Source organism: Pollicipes pollicipes, unplaced genomic scaffold, assembly GCF_011947565.3.
Source record: "Pollicipes pollicipes isolate AB1234 unplaced genomic scaffold, Ppol_2.1 Scaffold_3087;HRSCAF=3621_pilon_pilon_pilon, whole genome shotgun sequence".
NCBI classification, from domain to species: Eukaryota; Metazoa; Arthropoda; class Thecostraca; order Pollicipedomorpha; family Pollicipedidae; genus Pollicipes; species Pollicipes pollicipes.
The window spans coordinates 8,175,118-8,195,049 of NW_023596225.1; the positions used below are offsets into that span (position 1 = coordinate 8,175,118).

Consider the following 19,932-nt stretch of genomic DNA (forward strand, 5'->3'; position numbering starts at 1 on the left):
GTTCGGATCGAGGACGGGTCCCGGCTCAATTCGAATCACAGCTGCCCATGTAAACAGGGTAATTAAACGGGGCCATTAATAATGCAGTCTTGTAGTTGCTGCGCCGGAGGATGGGTACACTTGTGATGCCCGCAGCGTTTCACGGGCAAATTCACCGGTTCGGATGCCCACGACCTCATGCCTTTGTTCCCAAGTCATCGATAGACGAATTGGATCGACAAATCGCAGTGCTTCATGACCGGTGCGCCCAAAACGCGCTGACAGGCCTATGTCTAGACATACGTGTGTGGACATCACCACAGCCCGGAGCAGAGCTGCCGGCATGTCCGCGCCCTTATACCGCCAGCAAATGGTGCAGGCCAGTGGCGTTGCTCAGCCTTGTTGAGATTTATGTGATCCTAGCCCTTGAAATACCTGCCTCAGTTTTCATCACGTGTTTAAAGGGCAAGCTAACACAAGAGTCAACACTTCATCCCGGTTGTTAGTGCCTGCTGGACGTCAATAAAATCCCTGCCTGGCAATTGTCGACATTACCAATGCCATCTTATACCGCACAGGCTGGCGCACGGGCAAGTGGCGGGGATGAGGTGGTCCCCAGATGCACTAACCATGGAAAACTGTCCACCTTGTGACTGGAGCCATGGCGCCGCATTGCGATTAACACCAGCATCTGCGAACAGGCCTACAGGAACGGGAAGTCATGTCATATTTTGGCATTTGCTAGGCGTTGTTAGGCCCTGTGAGCCGCTAGCTCTCAATGCGGTCAATGTCCCCCGACAGTCTGGGAGCGCACTTTCAGTACGTCAGACTGCAGGCTGTAACTGTTACATTCATTCATAATCTGATGGCTTTTTGTTGAGCCCTTGCTGTGAGATTGGGAGATCTATCTCGAAAGCAAACAGCTGTCTCTCGAACTTGTTAGAGGAATCGCCCTTAAGCTGAAGGGGACTGGGCGAAGGGAAACAAGTTTACAACTGCATGCTTTATCTTTTAAGAAGCAGATTGTGCTCCTGAAACAACAATAACCAGCGCAATAAATGGGATGCGGTAAATTATTTTGGTTGCTGTTACTTGCCCCGTCTGGGAACGTAGTTTAGAGCTGCCACTTTTTAAGATTTAGAAAATTGCGCCCACTCCGCACCCATATCTTGAAACCCGCGCGGGTATTTCATCCTCTCAGAAGGTATTTCTATGCTTGCTTGTACATGGTATTGCAAGTAAGCCATCACAATCCTCTCTGGAAGCTACAGTCAGCATACATAATAGACTGTGTGTAGGTAAAATGACATGCATTGTGTAACTAGAAAGCTTTGAATTCGTATGCCATATACTTATATCACCATTTTTGTGCAGCAATTTAGCTTTCCACTAGCATTTGCTACCAATGATTGCCAAACAACTGTACGTACATCAGCGTTCCAGAAAACTAAGTTGTTGAATTTTCATATAGGGTGCCACAACGTAACCCCCCCCCCCCCCAACCCAAACGCACAATGTAATCAGCGGTGCCTGCTCAGAGCCCTCCGTACTTTTCAAGCCCGCGCCTCACGGCCTGTCGGCTCAGGCGTGACGACTCTAACGAAGATTCACTGTGAAGTGAAAATGTATCGCAAATTGCTACTTAGAAGTAAAAGCAGAAGAGAAAAAAAATCCAATGTTGAGTTATTGGCTGGAGTTTCGTGGCCGTACAGCGCGCTGGAGCCACTGAGACGTGGCACTGGTCGGTGTCACTGACGTACTGACCTCCATTGGGGCACTTTTCATCGACATCTGCCAGAAACATGATAGTGCAAAGAACAAGACCGCTGACGAGAAGAAAGGTGCAACAGGTACCATGCTTGGGTGCGACGACGCACGAATATTTTTTTAAGTGCCCGATCCCTTTCAATGTTTTTGTGAAAAATGTTTCCTGGTACTGGCGCCTGCAAATATTAACTTTGACCATACTGGTGACCACGGCCAGATTGATTCCTCAACAGTAAGGGTATGGATGAACGTTCTGAGTTAGCCTAGGCCCTGACGATGACCAATAATTACCTTACAAGATCTTTATCTTATGGTATTGCTCGACCTGAATGTTGCCAGTCCAACTGCTGTGGCACAACTTGTACGGAAAACAAATATTTTCGCTTACAGGTGAATGACTTGAAAGCATCAGAATGACTAAAAGCACAAATTTTGACAGTTTTGTGTATTACGCTCTGGTATATGTTAATTGCAGCTGACTAGCCAACAAGTGCCCATCGAATGTTGATTGTTGAAATTGGGTTGCCGAATGTTCCGAACGCTTAGCTGGAAATCTCTCACTAATGTAGACTCAGCTGATATTTTCCCATAATCATGATTCCTTTGATCGTAAAAGGTATTAAATCTCGGGCGCTGTTGAGACTTGTCAAGCTCCAATTGCGATCCAAAGTTAGTCCAGTTGCAGTGAAGTTCGTAGCCCGCAGGACAACGGGCGGGGAGCAGAGGGCAAGGAGCACCGCCTCAGCGCACGGGTATTAAGCAGCACTGAACAGCACCTCAACTTGATAAGCCCCGCGGCACTAACATCCCTTCAGACAGATGGCAGCCGCCTTGGGAATACTCGGTTTCAATGCAGTTGCAATCCGTTTGGCCGGGCCGCCGACGCCAAACGGCAGCAGCAGCTGCGGCAGCGTCATTCAGTGCACACCATGCCGCCCATGCAGGCTGCACCAGCCCGTGACGGCCGTATGCCGCGGTGAGTCCCTGAGCTGATGAGTAATGAGCCGCCGGATTCGACCTCAGCCGCCAGGCACACGCTGTTGGCTAATGAGGCAGCGCAGCGGGGCTCCGTTACACCAAACGGCCATTGGTGTCCGGCGCGACGCGCTGCCCGCTGTCTGTACGGACATGGGCGGGATAATTAATGCGTATAATTAGATCTTTCACAAGGCGTATACGCGTGCATGAGTCGGACCTCCAACGAAGCTCGGAGTTGATCTGGAAAACGGCAAACTGTTTTACTTTAGAATGTTTTGCCAGGTCTGTGACGAGAGAAAGGTTGAATATGTCGGATGATCAAATAAGTAGTGAAATATGCATGGTAGGGATAGTTCTAAGAATAGACCACCGATGTTGTGAATGCTGCTGTATTTGAAAACTACCATGGTTTGTTCTGTACGGTTTCGCGATCTGGTTTCAGGTCATTCAGGTTATTCAGATGGTTTCACGATCTGGTTTCAGGTCATTCAGGTCATTCAGATGGTTTCACGATCTGGGCTGCGTCCGCCAGGACGTTGCCTAACGTTTGTTGGCGTGCCCTTGGTCGCAGTAACGCCAGAGCATGGTGAACGATCGGCTTGGTGCCCACGTTGTCTGGTGACGGGCACTGCGGCGCGGAACAGAGTGCCTCCGAGCCTGACGGGGGTGACGCGCAGCAGGCGGCGGCGGCGGCGCAGGAGGCCGGCCGGACGTCAGCGCCCTGGCAGGGCGTGGGTGGGAGCCAGCCGGGGCGGCGACGGCGGCGGCGGTGGCGGCTGCGGCCCGTCGGCGGGGGCGGCAGAGCCGCGGCCCCACCGTCAGCCGGGTGACAGCCGGACGTCGGGCCGGCTCAGCCGGATCAGTGTCTGGACGCCGCCGCGGCCGTCACCGGACGCGGTCCCCAGCCCATAGCGCGTCACCGACGGCCCACACCGTGCGCCGAGCCATGCGCCGGCCGACTGCAGCACCGAACGGCCAATGATACGTGACGCATGGAACGGATCGTACGGTGCGGTTTGCACACCTGTTTTTGCATATAGGCTGGAGTCATAGGACACAGTGACATAGAGACACAGTGACACAGTGGCCGAGCAGCTGCCTGGTTTATAGAAAAGTGGTTCTCAGATTGAGCCGCTTACTATATTTTGACTCTGATATAATGAAACAAGACATAAAGATTTGGTTTTTTTTGTCATCAGGGGCTCTCATGCCAAAAATAACAGGCTTATAACATTTCAGTTGTGATGGCCAAACGGAGATATAAACAAAGCATTTGGATATATCATAAAAATGCACGATGCATTCAACGAGGTCCACCAGGAGTTCATGTCGCCTCTACTCGCTTCGGTGGTAATGTGCACTGGTATAAAAACAGAGTATTGTGCATGTTATTCCCTTATTTCACGACATGCTCGTGTTAAGGAGAATGTTCCGCATTTGTATGAGGTTTTCAACTGAGGTAGTTATGTACATAGTCACCACCCGCAATTCACAGTTATGCTTTTTTAAGACTTGAGACTCTCTTGTTTCTGAGCTTGATACACGCGCCGCCTATTTGGAAGTCACCCAGATACGTACGACGTTATAGAGACGTCACGCAAATACCCACCTCACTGGAGCTCATGGTCATCAGCAATATGGCCTGGTACGTTTAACGCGCCCAGCGTTCGTGTCTGTGGTCATGCAGCACCAAATGTCTCAAGGATGGAAGACATTTGGGTAGCAGTCATGCTGCGCCGCTGACTGCATGGCTCCATCACGAAACGCATTTTTCCATAAATAGCACAGCTATTTGGTCAACTATTAGATGTAACGAACATGAGGCTGAACATTGAATAGGTTTAAACAAAAATACTGGAACCGCAAATGCGTACACAAGTAAAGACAATATACAAGTATACAAGCGTATAAAGCAATATAAAGCATATACAAGTAAAGTGTGATGTTGCTATTTCGAATAGCCTTTTACTTTTAAAAGTATACTATTAGTTTCAAGCGAGCTTTGTCCATCCTATCTGCCGCTTGCCTGAATATGTTGAAATGTGGAACAGTCCTTCCTACGCTAGTCCCTGGCACATTGAATGCCGGTTCTTCCGTGATATGGCTTCCATTGGCTCCGGCCTGACAAAAGTGTCCAAAAGACCCCCCCCCCTACATTTGTCTAAAATAGCTTGCAAACTACACAATCTGCTATGTTAAAAATGTTCGCACCATAGGGTTCAATATTTTTTACACCCCTTATACCCCTGTATAAATGCCAATGTCTTAGCTTTGACAGGCACGAGCAAATACCTCTGTCAAGGTCATATCAGTCACATTTTGCATACAGACGTTTGATATCCTACATATGTAGCAAATCGTAGGCTGAAGGCTTTTCCTCCATTGATTTTCTGCGCTTTACAACACAGAACAATGATACAGTTTTGCAAAATGCTTCAAGATTTGTTCGTCCAAGGTAAAGTAGTTCGAATGTGTCAAGAGGAGAGACGTTGTTGGCATAAATATGGATGTAAATATATATATATATATATATATATCATAGCATCAAACAAATTTCATGAAAGTTGACGAGTGCTATCGGGTGTCTTGGTCGATGACATGACATTTTTCATCATTAATATAGCATGGCGAGGCCTCTGCACACAACGGCTTGCCATATGATTTGATCTGACGTGACACAGATCATACCAATGGATGGTATGATATTGGTCTGTGTTTCGCTTACCCAAAAGATGATATTTGCCCAATACTACTTCCCCGCTGTCAAACGACGCTGTTCCGGAGGCAAAACAGAGAATTAAGTCCACGACCTTCAGTCGTCAACCCGGCTAAATATATAAAAGGTTTGGCTGGCGTTCCATGGTAGTACGATTATGTAGATGTATCGGGTGCGGCTCCCTGTCCGACGCTAGCACGTAAAGTTTTTGAGTTAGGAGGGAGCCTGACAGACCACGTTTCTGGTGGACACGAGGAAGACGCCAGCTCAATTAGCTCTAAAAGCCGAAGCGCCTCAGAATAAGCCATATGTGTTGTCATTATGGTCATAATACCGCATTATACGTATATATTGTAGACAGGCATTATGAAGCAAGTTCCTTCCATGGTCGATAAGCCCTCCTTCCATAAGACATGCAATGATATGTGCAATTCTATGCGCGCTTTGTGTAAAATGTCTAGCGTCAAGTGACAGTAAAACCACGTTACCTTACGTTTATTTTCCTCGCTCGATTAAAAATGTCCAAAGTTCGGCTGCAAGCAAACATTCTCAAGGCGAAAGCGGCGGTATACAATTTGTATTGAGCCCTTTCCAGCGACGCAAACTGGTCACATTAAGGTCTCGAATAGACCCTGGAGGCCAATAAAGGACCATCGTATATGCAAAGAGAACCCTCTCAACTCTCCCAGTGGAAATCTGGTCTGAGCGCTTCACACTGAAACTCGGAAGAGCATTTCTTCACCGATTCTTGGCGTGCTCTCGACCTATAGTATTGATCACAAGACTGGGTGCCGTCGGTGCACATGCATTCCTAACTCTAAAAGTGACGTCGAATATTGAGATTTAAATGCTCCCAAGAACATGATAGACACAACACAACAACATGAAATTGATTAGTCGCTGTCTGTTGAGCTCATCGGATCAGCATCTCTGGGTCATCGGCAATGGCACTCAGGTCTTTTCGGCATGTATCGCCGATGCAAATGGAGACGTGGGAATCACATGCGCAGATATGCAGAGATCACATGCGTAGATACGCAGAGATCACATACGCAGATACGAAGAGATCACAGCGTGTCAAAACATCTCTTGCTTCTAAGAGACTGGCCCAAGTCCTCCTTGCAGCTTTGAAGCCCGTAACCCAAACACAATTATGTTAAAGTAAAGTGCATCCATCACCACTGGTTGGTGCTGTACTACTCGGGTCTTGCAGCCAGCAGGCGGGAGACTCGCACGGCTCATCAAAGGCGATTTTGGAGCTGCGGAGATTTCGAAAATGTTTTGTAGCGCAAACGACTCCCTCTTCCTCTGTCGGGTGTGTTGGGTGTGCCTTTGAACTGCCTTGGCGTATTGCTGATAACACCACATTTGAACTGCTCCGCTGTATCCTGACCGTCTTACCACTACAGGCGCGGCTCCAGCTGCGCACAATGAACTGTGTGGCCCGTCGCGGCCGTAACCTCGCCCCGTGCTCTACCGTTGACACGCGCCGGCCCTCTGCAGTGTGGCAGTGGTGGACAAGAGTCGTATGTGCCGGGTTATGCTGGCGTGCTGTCCACGGGACTCCCAGTGGCACCGCCCAATTACAGCCGCGCGTGTGCCGTCGGTCGTAACGAGCGCGCTCGGCCGGGATTAGCCGGTCCGGCGACTCAGCGCGGTCACGTGCGGCCGGTGGCGTCACGGGGTGCAGCACCTGCCGGAGCCGTCACGCGACGCAGCACCTGCCGGAGCCGTCACGGGGCGTAGCACCTGCCGGAGCCGTCACGGGGCTCAGCACCTGCCGGAGCCGTCACGGGGTGCAGCACCTGCCGGAGCCGTCACGGGGTGCAGCACCTGCCGGAGCCGTCAAGGGGTGCAGCACCTGCCGGAGCCGTCACGGGGTGCAGCACCTGCCGGAGCCGTTACGCGGTGCAGCACCTGCCGGAGCCTGTCACGGGGTGCAGCACCTGCCGGAGCCGTCACGGGGTGCAGCACCTGCCGGAGCCGTCACGCGGTGCAGCACCTGCCGGAGCCGTCACGCGGTGCAGCACCTGCCGGAGCCGTCACGGGGTGCAGCACCTGCCGGAGCCGTCACGGGGCTCAGCACCTGCCGGAGCCGTCACGGGGCGCAGCACCTGCCGGAGCCGTCACGGGGCGCAGCACCTGCCGGAGCCGTTACGCGGCGGGCCCACCGGCCGCACTGGGTGGCGGGCGGGTCCCAGCGCCGACGGCGGCATTCTCATCCATCTGGCCGCCAGTTGGACTCGCATGCTTCGGTCTTCATTGTAGAGAATAACTTTGAAGTGGTATGTCCGGATGAATTTGAGGCTAGGTTTTGGGCTAGCTTGACCATTGGCAAGTACGTACAGTGCACAGATTTTGAGGCTAGATTTTGGGCTAGCTTGACCATTGGCATGTACAGTGTACAGTGTACAGAACAGTGAACAGTGCACAGTGCAGTGTTAAGTGAACGGTACTGTGTACGGTGTGCAGTATGGCGCAATGTGCAGTGTGCAGCTACAGCGAACAATATAGTGCACAATTAAAGTGTCCAGTGTGCATTATGGTGCACAGTATAGCGTATAGTTACAGTGTACAGCTTGCAGCAAGGTGCAGTGTGCAGTTTCAGTGCACAGTACAGTGTACGGAATTGTACAGTACAGTGAACAGTTAAATTATGCAGTGTGTAGTTGACTGTGGAGTGTACGGGGTTATGGCCGCCTAGAGCTGATACTGTATTTAGTCAACTTAGGAGCTGCCTCCCCAGCTTTCCTCAAGCAAGGCCAACACAATCAGATGTTAAGCGCACGATGTCGTACTTTTGACGGGGTTGCACGAAGACCACTTGGAAAGGTGAAACGCGTTAGTATGCTCACAAAACAGACCAGGAACAAGTCAGTGAACAAGGTCGTTAGTACACCACGGCGGGAACAATCAAGTGAGGCAAGGGAAGTGTATATGACCCTCACATTGATCAAAAAGGAGAGCAGCCATTGCAAAACATTCATCCTGCTCCAGCATTCTTCTTTGTTGGATGTTCGTCACCTTGGGTACGGTAGCTCACATTCACACCCGTGCCCTGCACCCCGTAGCGCCTGCCCCGGTAGACTGTACCGGTGAACACAACAACGAGGCGGAACAGTGTGTGCAGGCGCGCGGGCTGCCGGCAGCTGGAAATGAAGGCCCAGCCGTCGCTGGTGCGTCACAATCACGGGACCGTCCGTGGTCAGGGATGAGGCCATGCAGCGCTTTATTCTTTGTGTGCATTTCGAATGGGGCCAGGATCAATGACAGGGCGACTGGTATGCGGATGCCCCAAAGCTTTATGTTCACTGCGATGACAACGGTCAGAAAATACAGGTTAGAAGCAGATGAATGGGGAAAATTCGGGCTGCGCAGGTCGGTTGACTAAATTTACCCAAAGAAGTGCATGGTGCACATGATTTCGATGTTTGCATTAATAGAGCTCCTACGCCTTAGAAAACAGCTTTGTGATAACTAGTGTAGTAACATCATGGACATTTTCGTAGTACTGTAATTATGAAAAAACATCACCTACTTTTGCAAACGTTTGTCATGCTTTTTGCGCACACCCGAATGTTTATTGCTGATGCGGTCTTCCAAAACACGGAGAAGGGTGCAGCTTAGCGCTGAATCACATGACTTTGATTAAAACCCTGATATTTCGCAAAATGACGGACAAATTGCTCCCTTTTCAGACCATAGCCTGCGTTTCACAAGACAACCGCGTCTAACGGTCTTCATGTGCCCTGTGATGTAGAATGGGCGTTCTGCTCCTTGAATGCACGCTTAATGGGACGCCTCACGACACCCGCTTTATCGCATCCGGTTCTGTCAAATCATGTCTGGTATAAGTGAACACTGAGTGAGATTCGGGGGCCTCGCCATCTGGTTATCCTCCCCCCCCCCCTCCCAACCGCCACCCCCGTTCCTCCCTCGCTGGGACGGGAGGGTTGATAAGATAATACATTTGCCATTTATCTTTGACGTGTCAACACTGTTAACAAATGATCCCCTGTCCTGGGTTTATCCACGAACATTGTTTCCATACGCCTCGGCAATTGAACGTAAATGGCCTTGAGACATCTGCAGCTTTTAGTTACCTGTCGCGAAACCCACATGTTTTCATGCTGTCGTCTCGCCCGCACCCTCTATTGCCCATTGGCTGTCACTACAACAAATCATAATCGCGGTGCAGGAGCGCTTTTATTAGCCTCATAACTATCAAAATGCTATCAGTGCCTGCAACACGAACACGCTCACAAGCATTTGCGCGAAAGGAACGTCCATCACGCGCGACAAAACTGCTGGGAGCTGTGTGCTACCTACAGCGCCGATTGGTATTGCACATATTGTAGAACGAGACGGTAACAAAATTGCCTTTATTTTATCAGACAATTTTTCGATAAATTCCCCAAAGCTGCGATAAGCAAAAGATAAACTTAAAACATGTCAAATGTATCACTGAATCGTTTTAGATGTCGAAAGCCTGTTGCCGTCAAGTTATTATCTGCCTAAAAATAGACTTTTTCTCCGACTTCAAAGCCAGAGAAGTGATCTATGCGTCAAAACCAGACTAACAGTTCCGCAGGAAGGTTTGAGCCACAGCTGTGCCCCTGTCCCTGTTCATTCTCCGCCGCGTACTTGTGTGGCCATGGAAGAGATGCGCACACATCGACAGCCCTGCTGTGTGCTGTGACAACAGCGGGGCTGGCTGAAGAGCTGCTAAACCCCATCCCACCCCCCTTCCCTGGGGACCCGGCGCAGGCAGCGTGCGGGGCGGCCGTGTCTGGTCCCAAACACCCACCTTGGCGGCGAACTCCGATGACATCACACGCCGCGACAGAAAGCGGCTCATCGTAGGTTGACCTAGTCATAGGTCGAAGCTAATTGAGCGATTCCCGAAATGGTCGCGTAGTGAGAGGCAGGGATGACTGCGCATGCTAAACTGAAGAAAACACAATCTGACAAAATTACCGAGCGTTCCGCGAGATCAGAGATGGATAAGGTCTAGGGCCAATAAAAAAGCTAATAAGATGCGGTCTGGCTGCCAATTTAAAGCAGTGATTGTGTCCACGAAAAACGTGACTGGGATATAATGGCCGCCACGCAGTTTCAGAGCTGTATTGTTACGAAGATCATCTCTTTGTGTGCTTAGCCATGGATGGGATTGGTGCAATGTGTGTACGTGAAAGATAAATAGGTTTCACGAACGGTTATTGTTCGCATGCGTGGTCAAAGTGAATGGCCCGTCAGCTGGCATTAGTTTCAAGTATGCTTGAAAAGTCTCGTGGGATTTGCCCAAAGGCTCAGTTGAATCTGGGCACAAACTGGCCTAAAAAAGACTTATCAGACTGGTACTTAGTCCCTCTATATGCCCAGCACGGGTCTTTGCTAAAAAAAAAAAATTGTGAGGTCGCACCAGCTAAACCACAGTGTTCACTGATCACGTGATTGATCGCAAATCGATGAACCAGTGTTCACTGGTCACGTGCCTGATCGCAAGTCGGTGAATCACAGTGTTCACTGATCACGTGACTGATCGCAAGTCGATGGAACAAGTCGTGTGATTCAGCGCATGTACAAGCATGCACACGACGTGCACGCTCCGTCGTTGTCACCGAGCTTTGTTACTTTGGCCAGTCATCGCGCGACGCCGTGCAGGGTGCTTCATTTGTCTTTGTTGTGTCAGGTGTAATTGACGTATTCAGGTGTAATTGACGCCTATTACATTAGCATGCAGAGGAAGTCGGGAAGGAAAGACCTAGGCTATTGAATAACTCTGAACGTCCGACATGCTGGTCATTACACTTACATCGCGAACGCATTGGGATTCTGAGGCGTGACAGGACATCAACTCAGTCAACATTTACAATCAACCGGTTCTATCAAAGTCCAAATCAACGAATGTACAAGGTGGACAGCCACGAAAGCAGAATCACTCCATTCAGTGGAGTTCATTTAATGCCAGCTCGACTCCGAGAGCAATGTGCGCTCAGCGCGCATCCCTCAGGAGAACGCGACTCATGTCTTTTACAGTCGTTTATAGGGCACCAGTGACTTCAGCCGAAATATTCACATTAGCGCCCACGGATTGTCGCGCGCAGCCGGCGCTAGAGTCCGGGTGCTCCGTGCGGGGCCTACATTATAACCACGAGACGATCCGGCTGTCTCCGTGGGCTCCCGGCTGACCGACACCCACGGAGATTGATGTTACGGTCAAGGGCCGTTATCCGCAGCGATATCTGATTACAAAATATAGCGGCCAGAACAGAAGCTCAGACCAACAGCCATCCTATCAGGTCGACTGACAACTCAGGCCGCTTTACTAGGTCACAGCCCCCCCCCCCCCATCTCCCCCGGACAGTAGCCCAGGCTGTTTCACGACAGCTCATGATGCCGGACAACTGGTCAGACCGCTCGACGATAGCTCTGGTCGCCGGACAGGACCTCAGACCGCCGGACACCAGCTCAGGCCGCCCGACAGCGGCTTAGCTGCTGGCTCCCAATGACGCCTGTGGCCGGCGGACTGAGAAAGAGGCCACTTGACAGCCGTTCAGACTTCCGGAAGCCAGCTCAGGCCACTCCAGACACCAGCTCGGGCCGCCCGACAGTGGGCCGGGGCGCCAAATATTCTGAGTTACCTGCCATGTATTGCGCATGTCCTTCCCACGATATCGACCATCAGACCCCACAGAATATTAAATATCATGTCTCATACATTATCGACTACCATCATTCACATACCATTGGTATCCTTTGTTACGAAGGCGTTTGGCGTGAAATTTTCAAAACATATCAGATGCTCCGGTAACTTGCGAAGTGATATAGTGAGCCCCAGGCAGTTGAAAACAATTGTCTCCAACAAAAGGTCTCTTGGTGCCGGAAACGGTAAAGAACAATTTGAAACCAATTGTTATTTTAACAGTTCTGCACGTTTTTGTTATGCACACGCCGAGACATTTTTGAATGCTTTATAACGCGGCGTGCCGCAACCGCATTGTTTTCGCGAACACGGCTAAGGTCACAATTTAGCGTCCGTCATGTATGGTGGGTATGTCAACAAGCTTCAAGTTTGCATTGAGAAGACGGTTTGGTAATGACTCAACCGTGCTTTGATGAGATATCCCGCCACATACTGGTTACTGTAAACGTCGTCTGGCGACCACATTTCCCAATAAGTAACCGCGTCCTTCTGTCTGTTTCAGTGGCACGGTCCACTGGCATAAGATGCTCCAGCTGGCTTCTCATGTGACCGCACTTATCATTATATGCCTGTCTTCTACCGGAGGTAAGTTACGCGTCTTGTAGCGGAGCCCGACTTGCTGGCGCCGGCTAGCTTTTGTTTTAAGTGGCTTTTGCTGCAGTTGCATGTCGGAATATGACGTTTGATAATTGTTCGCCTTTAACGACTTAATGCCTTGTCAAGGTAAAAATTGCTACTTAGTTAATGACGCCAGACAGTGTATGAAGATGATGGCGAGCATTCAGGCAGCATTTAACACCTTGCGGCGGAACGTGGGTAGAATTATACAAAAAATTCATAGATTCCGTGTGTAAGATATGATCAGGTACTCCACATGTTGTTGAGCTTAATGTGCGCTTCATTATCGGTTTTTCAGAGCAATGTTTTCCCTGCCTTGTAACGACGACGCTGAGTAATGGACGGGTGACAGTATCCAGCGAAGTTTTCCTTTCCATTCATCGCCAGAGTTACCTGTGGTGTTCGTTTTCACATTCGAACCGAAATACCCACCATGCGCTGGTTTCTAAGTCAAACGCTCTGTAAAGCGTCAAGTGAGCTAAACGCCATAGGATGGAAGTAATGGTACCTGAAAGCTACCGATGCGTTTTTATTTATGCAGCAATAATCTGACCTGTAAAGTGCCGATGTATTGCTATTCATGCACCAATTTTTGAAGTGGTCTTTATAAATGAGCGCGAAACGTAAGCTAAAGCCTTTATTCCGCGCAGGCGACGCCTTGCTCGCTAAGCCTCATCGCGCTCTCTGATCAAGACACGCGACTGCATTTCCGGGAAACACTGATCTGATCAAAAGGCCCCCGGTAGCGCGGCCGCCGAAGCTCAGAACCCGTTTCTATGCAGTTCTCTTGCTCTTTTGTGGACTGCAGGGAGTCTCGTTAAAGACTGAATTTTAAGATTCTTTTGTTCGCCAGGAGGATGTCAGCTTCCGATCGGACGATGCCAAACTTGTGGTGTTGCTAGGAATGGAAACCAATAGAGGCAGATCCTCTTAAGCAAACCGGTGAATCAACATTTCTGAAAAATATGAATTCGTCATGATATTTAATCAGCCACGTAATCTATTGATATTTTATCTTTGCACTATGCGTGCATGGATCTACAGCGTCCTGGATTCGGCGCAGATAAAAAACATAAGCGAAGTTAAATCTCGTGAATTTTGGACTAACGAATCGACGCCCTCGGGAACAGAACACAGCTTTGGTGTTTAATAGTACATTTCCCTTCAAATTTGGATAACAGAATTTTGTCATATCTTATGGTAGGGGCAGCACATATGCCTCGCAGCTTACAACGAACGCGATGCGAGTCCCTGTACGTATCTAAACTTGACTTGCCTTTCGTCATTTATCGATCATGTTTGTTGTGATCCTGGCCCGCTGCGATGCACCCGGGTCGCCGTCAATCAATCACGGCCTGTGACGTCACCGGGTCCTGGTACGACTGTGGCTTGAGGCGGTGGGCGCGAGCGGGACGACGCCGACTGTGGCTTGAGGCGGTGGGCGCGAGCGGGGCGACGCCGACTGTGGCTTGAGGCGTTGGGCGCGAGCGGGACGACGCCGATTGTGGCTTGAGGCGGTGGGCGCGAGCGGGCGACTGTGGCTTGAGGCGGTGGGCGCGAGCGGGACGACGCCGACCGTGGCTTGAGCGGTGGGCGCGGGAGTGTCGGTAAGGCAGCCGGCCAGACACGAGGGACGGCCCACCATTCGAATGGCGTGTCTGCGTGTCTGCGTGTCTGCGTGTGTGCGTGTTTGCGTGTCTGCGTGAGGCTGTCAACAATGCAAAGTCAATACAGCGAGGTCCTTTGATTTAAACCTTACTGGTTTAATGGCGGAGGGGCAATATAGCAAGTTCCTCTGGTTAACGTGATATTTTCATCGTGGAACAGTATAAAAGCAATGCGCTTTGGGTCATATGAACAGCTGCGCTACTAACGCAATAATACGTTATTTATTTTAGAACTCCTGCACTCACTTAACTCTTCTAGGAATAGATATCTGTGATGGAGGGATAACGGTTGCAAAAAGAGAGTAGAGAGGTTCTTTGACAAGGACCTGAGGAAAAGCATCGAACACTCCGCCAGCACGCATGACATCACGAATTCCAGCTGACATGCTTGCCAACAACAGATCGAACGCGGCCCGACACATGTCGTGTTATGTAAGCAAAAATCTCGAGTGAAAAAGAAAACGGTGCTCTTATAAAACCTGCTTCAAATTAGTATCATCAAATGTTGGTGCACACCATCTTTGACAGAGGAGAAGTGGGATAAGGGAGAGATAAGGGAGTCATGAGGCATAGTTAGCATACTCTTGCTTCCCTATTGTCCCAAAAACTGTGCGTGTTATAGCAGCCAAAAAGTGAATCGATCTCGCATTGCCTCATATTTTACTAGATATATTGCTTAACAATTTATTTTTCTGGACATATGGCGTTGCGATGTGCAAATCAGCACACTCGCACGTAATGACACGTGTTTGCATACTCGTCACTATAGGCAGCTGCGGTAAAAAATGATTCATGCGAGGTTCAGAGCACTGGAGGACAGAATAACGCAGGCTGAGCGTGGTGCGCGTTCAGTGATGACCGACAGCATGCTCAGCAGTGCGTGTTATTGATAAAGGATGGGAGACTAAACTGGCATGTGTAGACTAGAGAAGACTACAATGCGTCTGGAGAAGTAGCCAATGTGTAATAGTGCGCTCACTGTTGTCTCTGTTTTTGAATGTTTGCCTTTATCTTACATCTGGTGTTTCTGAAAGGTTCCCGGAGCTGCTGCATCCTTGGAAGCCATCGACTGAAAGCTCACTGAATTCTGTTACCACACGTTTCAAGTAGCATTGAGCTCTTCGAAGCTTCGTAACAAGCTGCTACTCTGCCTGGAGTAGAACGTTGACAACTACGGAATAATATGATCTGGGGCAGAGATATGAAGATTGTGAAACTATTGGAGATCACTCACTTTTTAAACGATAATATTTCGACCATTCCACAACACTACATTCTTGTCACTGCCAGGTGTCCAGTCTGTGATGTTTCAGTATCGCTCGGGTATTCCTGTGTCGCTGCGGTGTCGCAGTCCAGCACTACGGCGACCGTACCGTCGTGCTGGATACCGCACCGTTCCAATACCGTCGCCGCCCTACCATCTGGTCTCGCGTCCGTTCCAGAGCCGATGCTGCTGGGTGGACGGCCAACAGCTGGCCTGGACGGCCTGGACCAACTGATTGGCGGCGCCGCGCCCGGTCCAGGTACTTCACACACACGCCCTGACCCTCCGCGCTGCTCTGTGGCGTACAGCGATACATAGGGTAGCTTATGAAGGCTGCGATCCAGGCATCGCATACCTGCTTCGAACAGCAGAGAGATGTCTCAGGATAAGGGTGCGGTGATGTCAAGTGATTGTCATGCCTTTTGGGCATGGGATTGTAATGTGATACTTGACGTGACGCTGCATCATGGTGACACGAACCCATGCGACGCGTCGCACCAGCCCTGCGTCTGACCGGACCAGTTCATGAGGCTCTCTCGCAGTCATGAACAATCATCTTACATACGAGCCGCTATACTCAATCTCCATGCACGGTAGTATTGACGCTCTCAGGTCCGTGGATGTTACTCCAGCACAAAAATCGTAATTGACACGGCTGTGAAAAAAGATTCGAGCATGCCAGAACATGTTGGAGTGTATTCAGGCCGGTGTCATGCATGCCTATGGGGTTTGGAGCATATGCCTCAATTCGTGCGTGCTGATTTAGCTTAGAAGTGTTCCTAGTCAATATGTCACTGGACATCTTCTTGTACCGAGGTTATCTTATCGAGAATATCTTCTTGTACCGAGGTTTCACGAAATTTAGTCACAGAAGGCGGCCGCTCCAAACAAATAGGTCCTTGGTTAAAAGCGCCAGAAAAGTTGTATCTACTTCTCATTCATATTCTTTAAGTCGTCTCCTTCCCAAGCCTTTGCACGTCACACGTAGAAACGTTTTGGCTGTGATATGGGCCGTATCAAAGACGACTGATACCTCCAAATACCGCGGTCCTGGTGTAGGCAGCCTGAAATATGGCAGCACTCTGGTCATAACGTGACATCGAGACCACTGAGCAAAGCATTGGAGGGGCACTAGCGCCTCCCCCTCCCCCCCCCCCCCTGCTCCCGTCCGCCGCGTGGGCCGTGGCGGCGAGCGGCGTCGATCGTCTGACTGTGTGTGTTTGCCGCAGTGGGCAGCAGGCGGGGCCCGCGCTGGCCGGCCGGTCTCTCTCGGCCCGGCTGGGGGTCCGGCTACCCGCCGCCCAGCGGCGCCGACGACGTACCCACCTGGTGAGAGGACGGCGCGGGGCGACGCCGTGGGTGGGGGCAGCGCGCGAGGCTCGCGGGCAGACAGCGCTTAGCAGAGACTGCCGGAAATGCTTGCAGCACGCAAGTCACGCAGCCGCGCAAATATTTACGAGACGTTTGCATGATTCCCCGTCCAACTACCGAATGTGCGTCGTCAAAATTAACGAGTAGAGTGGCGTGGCAGACGTAAGAGATGTTTATGTGTGTGTGTGTGGGCGAGTGCGTGTGCGCATGTGTACCAATGGCATGGTGTTCTTTGAATGACATTACATTTTCTTGGCTTGTTGTGACATGGGTGCCAATATGATCTAGCTTGCAACATGGACGGCGTTTCACTCAACGCATCGACCAGGACGGGCTAACAAGCAGAGCTTATCTATGAGCTGAGCCACCCAGCAAACAATGCAGATAGCGTGTGCTACTTATGGTGCCCACAGTGTACACCGTATTTTAGAACGTATGCTAGTTGTTGCGCATAGGTGGCACGAGTCGCGTTTGTCGCTGCGTTTCCTGGCGAGCCGAGGCAGGAAGCGCAGGTAGCAGATACTGAGCGAGTCAACGGCTTAGCTTTAATAAGTTTTAGTGAGTATAAAAGCTCGTCCAGTCCGCCTCGAGGTGCTGGACCGGCTTTGACTCTCCTGCGGCAGCATTCGTTAGCTCGAGGCCTGCTGCGCAATCTCAGAAACTTTCATAGATGAATGGGGGTCAGCCCACCAAGTTAGCAGATCAGAAAGGCGTGAACCAGACCAATGAACAAACTAAAACATCGATCAGCCTGCGAAAATTATGAAATAGAGAACTCATGAACTTCATTTTTGAGCTTCAGCAGCACTTATGCTTAAGGAACAAATATTTCAATAGTTTGATTCATTGCCTCTTTTTTCATTTCAACCCACGTTCATTTAGTTGGGCGTGAAGGCGAACGACGATGCCTGGGCCTCCCGATGTCCCCTTGTTGTCATCAGTTTTCTCTGGAGAGCGCGCAACGACCGAGAGAGTACCCAGCGTCCAATACTGAAAGGACCCAAATTATAAAAAATCACTAAGTTCTCGGAAAGCAAATCTTAAAGAGATAATATATTTGTGTTATTGCAGCAACTATTCGATTATCACATCCAGCTGACGAACATGGGCCAGCTCCAGTCTCATCCTTTTCCCCATTGCGAAGCTGCCGAGAGTCTTCATGCGCCTCGATGGACGTGAAACACACACTATAGTGTCATGCGCGCATGCGCGGCGCTAGCTAATGCAACTGCGTGCAGCATTCCATGGAAACAAAGCTTGTCTCCGGCAGTATATAATTTTGGTCGTAGTGATTAGTTGCATGACCAGTGTAACTATTGGATGCCACGAGTATACATTAGTGATGACGTCAGGCAAGCTCGTTGTACAGCGGTGAAGTGCATTGAACTATGCAAATTTGTTGTGCTCTGCAAGGACAGTGAATGGCGTAAGCGTCATGTTTGCTATTGCTTGAAAATTTTAGTCCCCAGCATATTGCTGAACTTAGTTACGCTAAAGATGAAATGCAGACCATATTAATAAAACTATGCAAGTGTGGGACGTCGTTCTCAGTTAATTAACAAATGCTCCCGGCAGTTGGGACTGAGCGCCGCAGGATTCAGTGACGTGATGTCGTTAAGAAATAGCCTAGTAATAATAAATAGCCGCATGATATGCACATTGAGCTCGGAGTGTACGCCCCTCGACGGCAGCAGCCGTGAGCAGCACGCCAGGCACGACCTGCTGCGGGCGGCTGGCGCGCAGTCAGAGGGGGCTGATTTGGGTCAGGTCGGCCGGCCGGGGTCCGAACGCTGCGTGTGCGCCGCGGCACAGTTATTTGTTTGTCGCTGTTGGCGCCGTAACGGCGCGGCGTAACGGTGCGGCGTCACGGCAGCGGCGTCACGCCACCAGTGTGACGGGGACTGCGGCGTCACGGCAGCAAAGTCAACGCCACCGTCACCCGACGGCCGCTCGTTCTCAGGCGTAGCGTCGCACACTCCTTTGTGTGGCAATGCGCCATTTGTGCGCTCGAACTGTTGCTCATGTAGTCACTAGGTGGCGTAGAGTGTCACTCATCTATTCACTCAATGGTGTGGAGTGTCACTCATCTAGTCACTCAACAGCGTGGAGTGTCACTGATCTAGTCACTCGATGGCGTGGAGAGTCACTCATCTAGTCACTGGATGGCGCCGAGTGTCATTCATCCAGTCACTTGATGGTGTGGAGTGTCACTCATCTAGTCACTCGCAGGTGTGGGGTGTCACTCATCTAGTCATTCAATAGCGTGGAGTCTCACTCATCTAGTCACTTGCAGGTGCGCAGTCTCACTCATCTAGTCACTCGATGGCGTGGCGAGTCTCTCATCTAGTCACTTGACGGGGGTGGAGGGTCATTCATCTAGTCCCTCGATGGCGTGGAGTGTCACTCATCTAATCGTTCGCTGGCGTGGAGCATCACTTATCTATTCGCTCAATAGCGTGGAGTCTCACTCATCTAGTCGCTCGCCGGCGTGGAGCGTCACTGCCTGACTCGTACGACTTGCCGTTCCGTCACTCACCCGTCACTCACCCGTCACTCACCCGTCACTCACCCGTAGCGGAAGGGTCGCGGCGATCGCAATCACGTGAAGAAAGGTTTTATGGAAGTGCAAGCGATATCAATGAAAGTATTCGCAAGTCAGACTCGCATAACGTTAAGTGGTTCTACTAAAATGCGGTAAAGAACCCATTAATTTTGCAACTCACAGCAGCACGTTGCAGAAGTATAGTCGCCGTTCCAGTTGTTCAAGAAAAGCGATGGAAATGTGGTCGACGGGTGTTAGTTTGGCAACAAAAGAGAGAGGAAGTCCTCAGGCAACATGCGTGTTGCAAATGTCGTCGTCACGTTC

The 19,932-nt window shown here is 50.5% G+C and overlaps 1 long non-coding RNA gene across 1 annotated transcript in view; it reads left to right on the plus strand.

Annotated features, from left to right (window-relative positions):
- LOC119114752 (uncharacterized) overlaps window positions 1-17,005 on the plus strand; it is a 43,022-nt gene extending 26,017 nt beyond the window's left edge. Inside the window, exons 2-4 of the long non-coding RNA XR_005096061.1 lie at window positions 12,649-12,731; window positions 15,874-15,954; window positions 16,925-17,005. This is a non-coding gene — a long non-coding RNA (uncharacterized LOC119114752). The remainder of the gene's footprint in view (window positions 1-12,648; window positions 12,732-15,873; window positions 15,955-16,924) is intronic.
- Window positions 17,006-19,932: the final 2,927 nt, after the last annotated feature.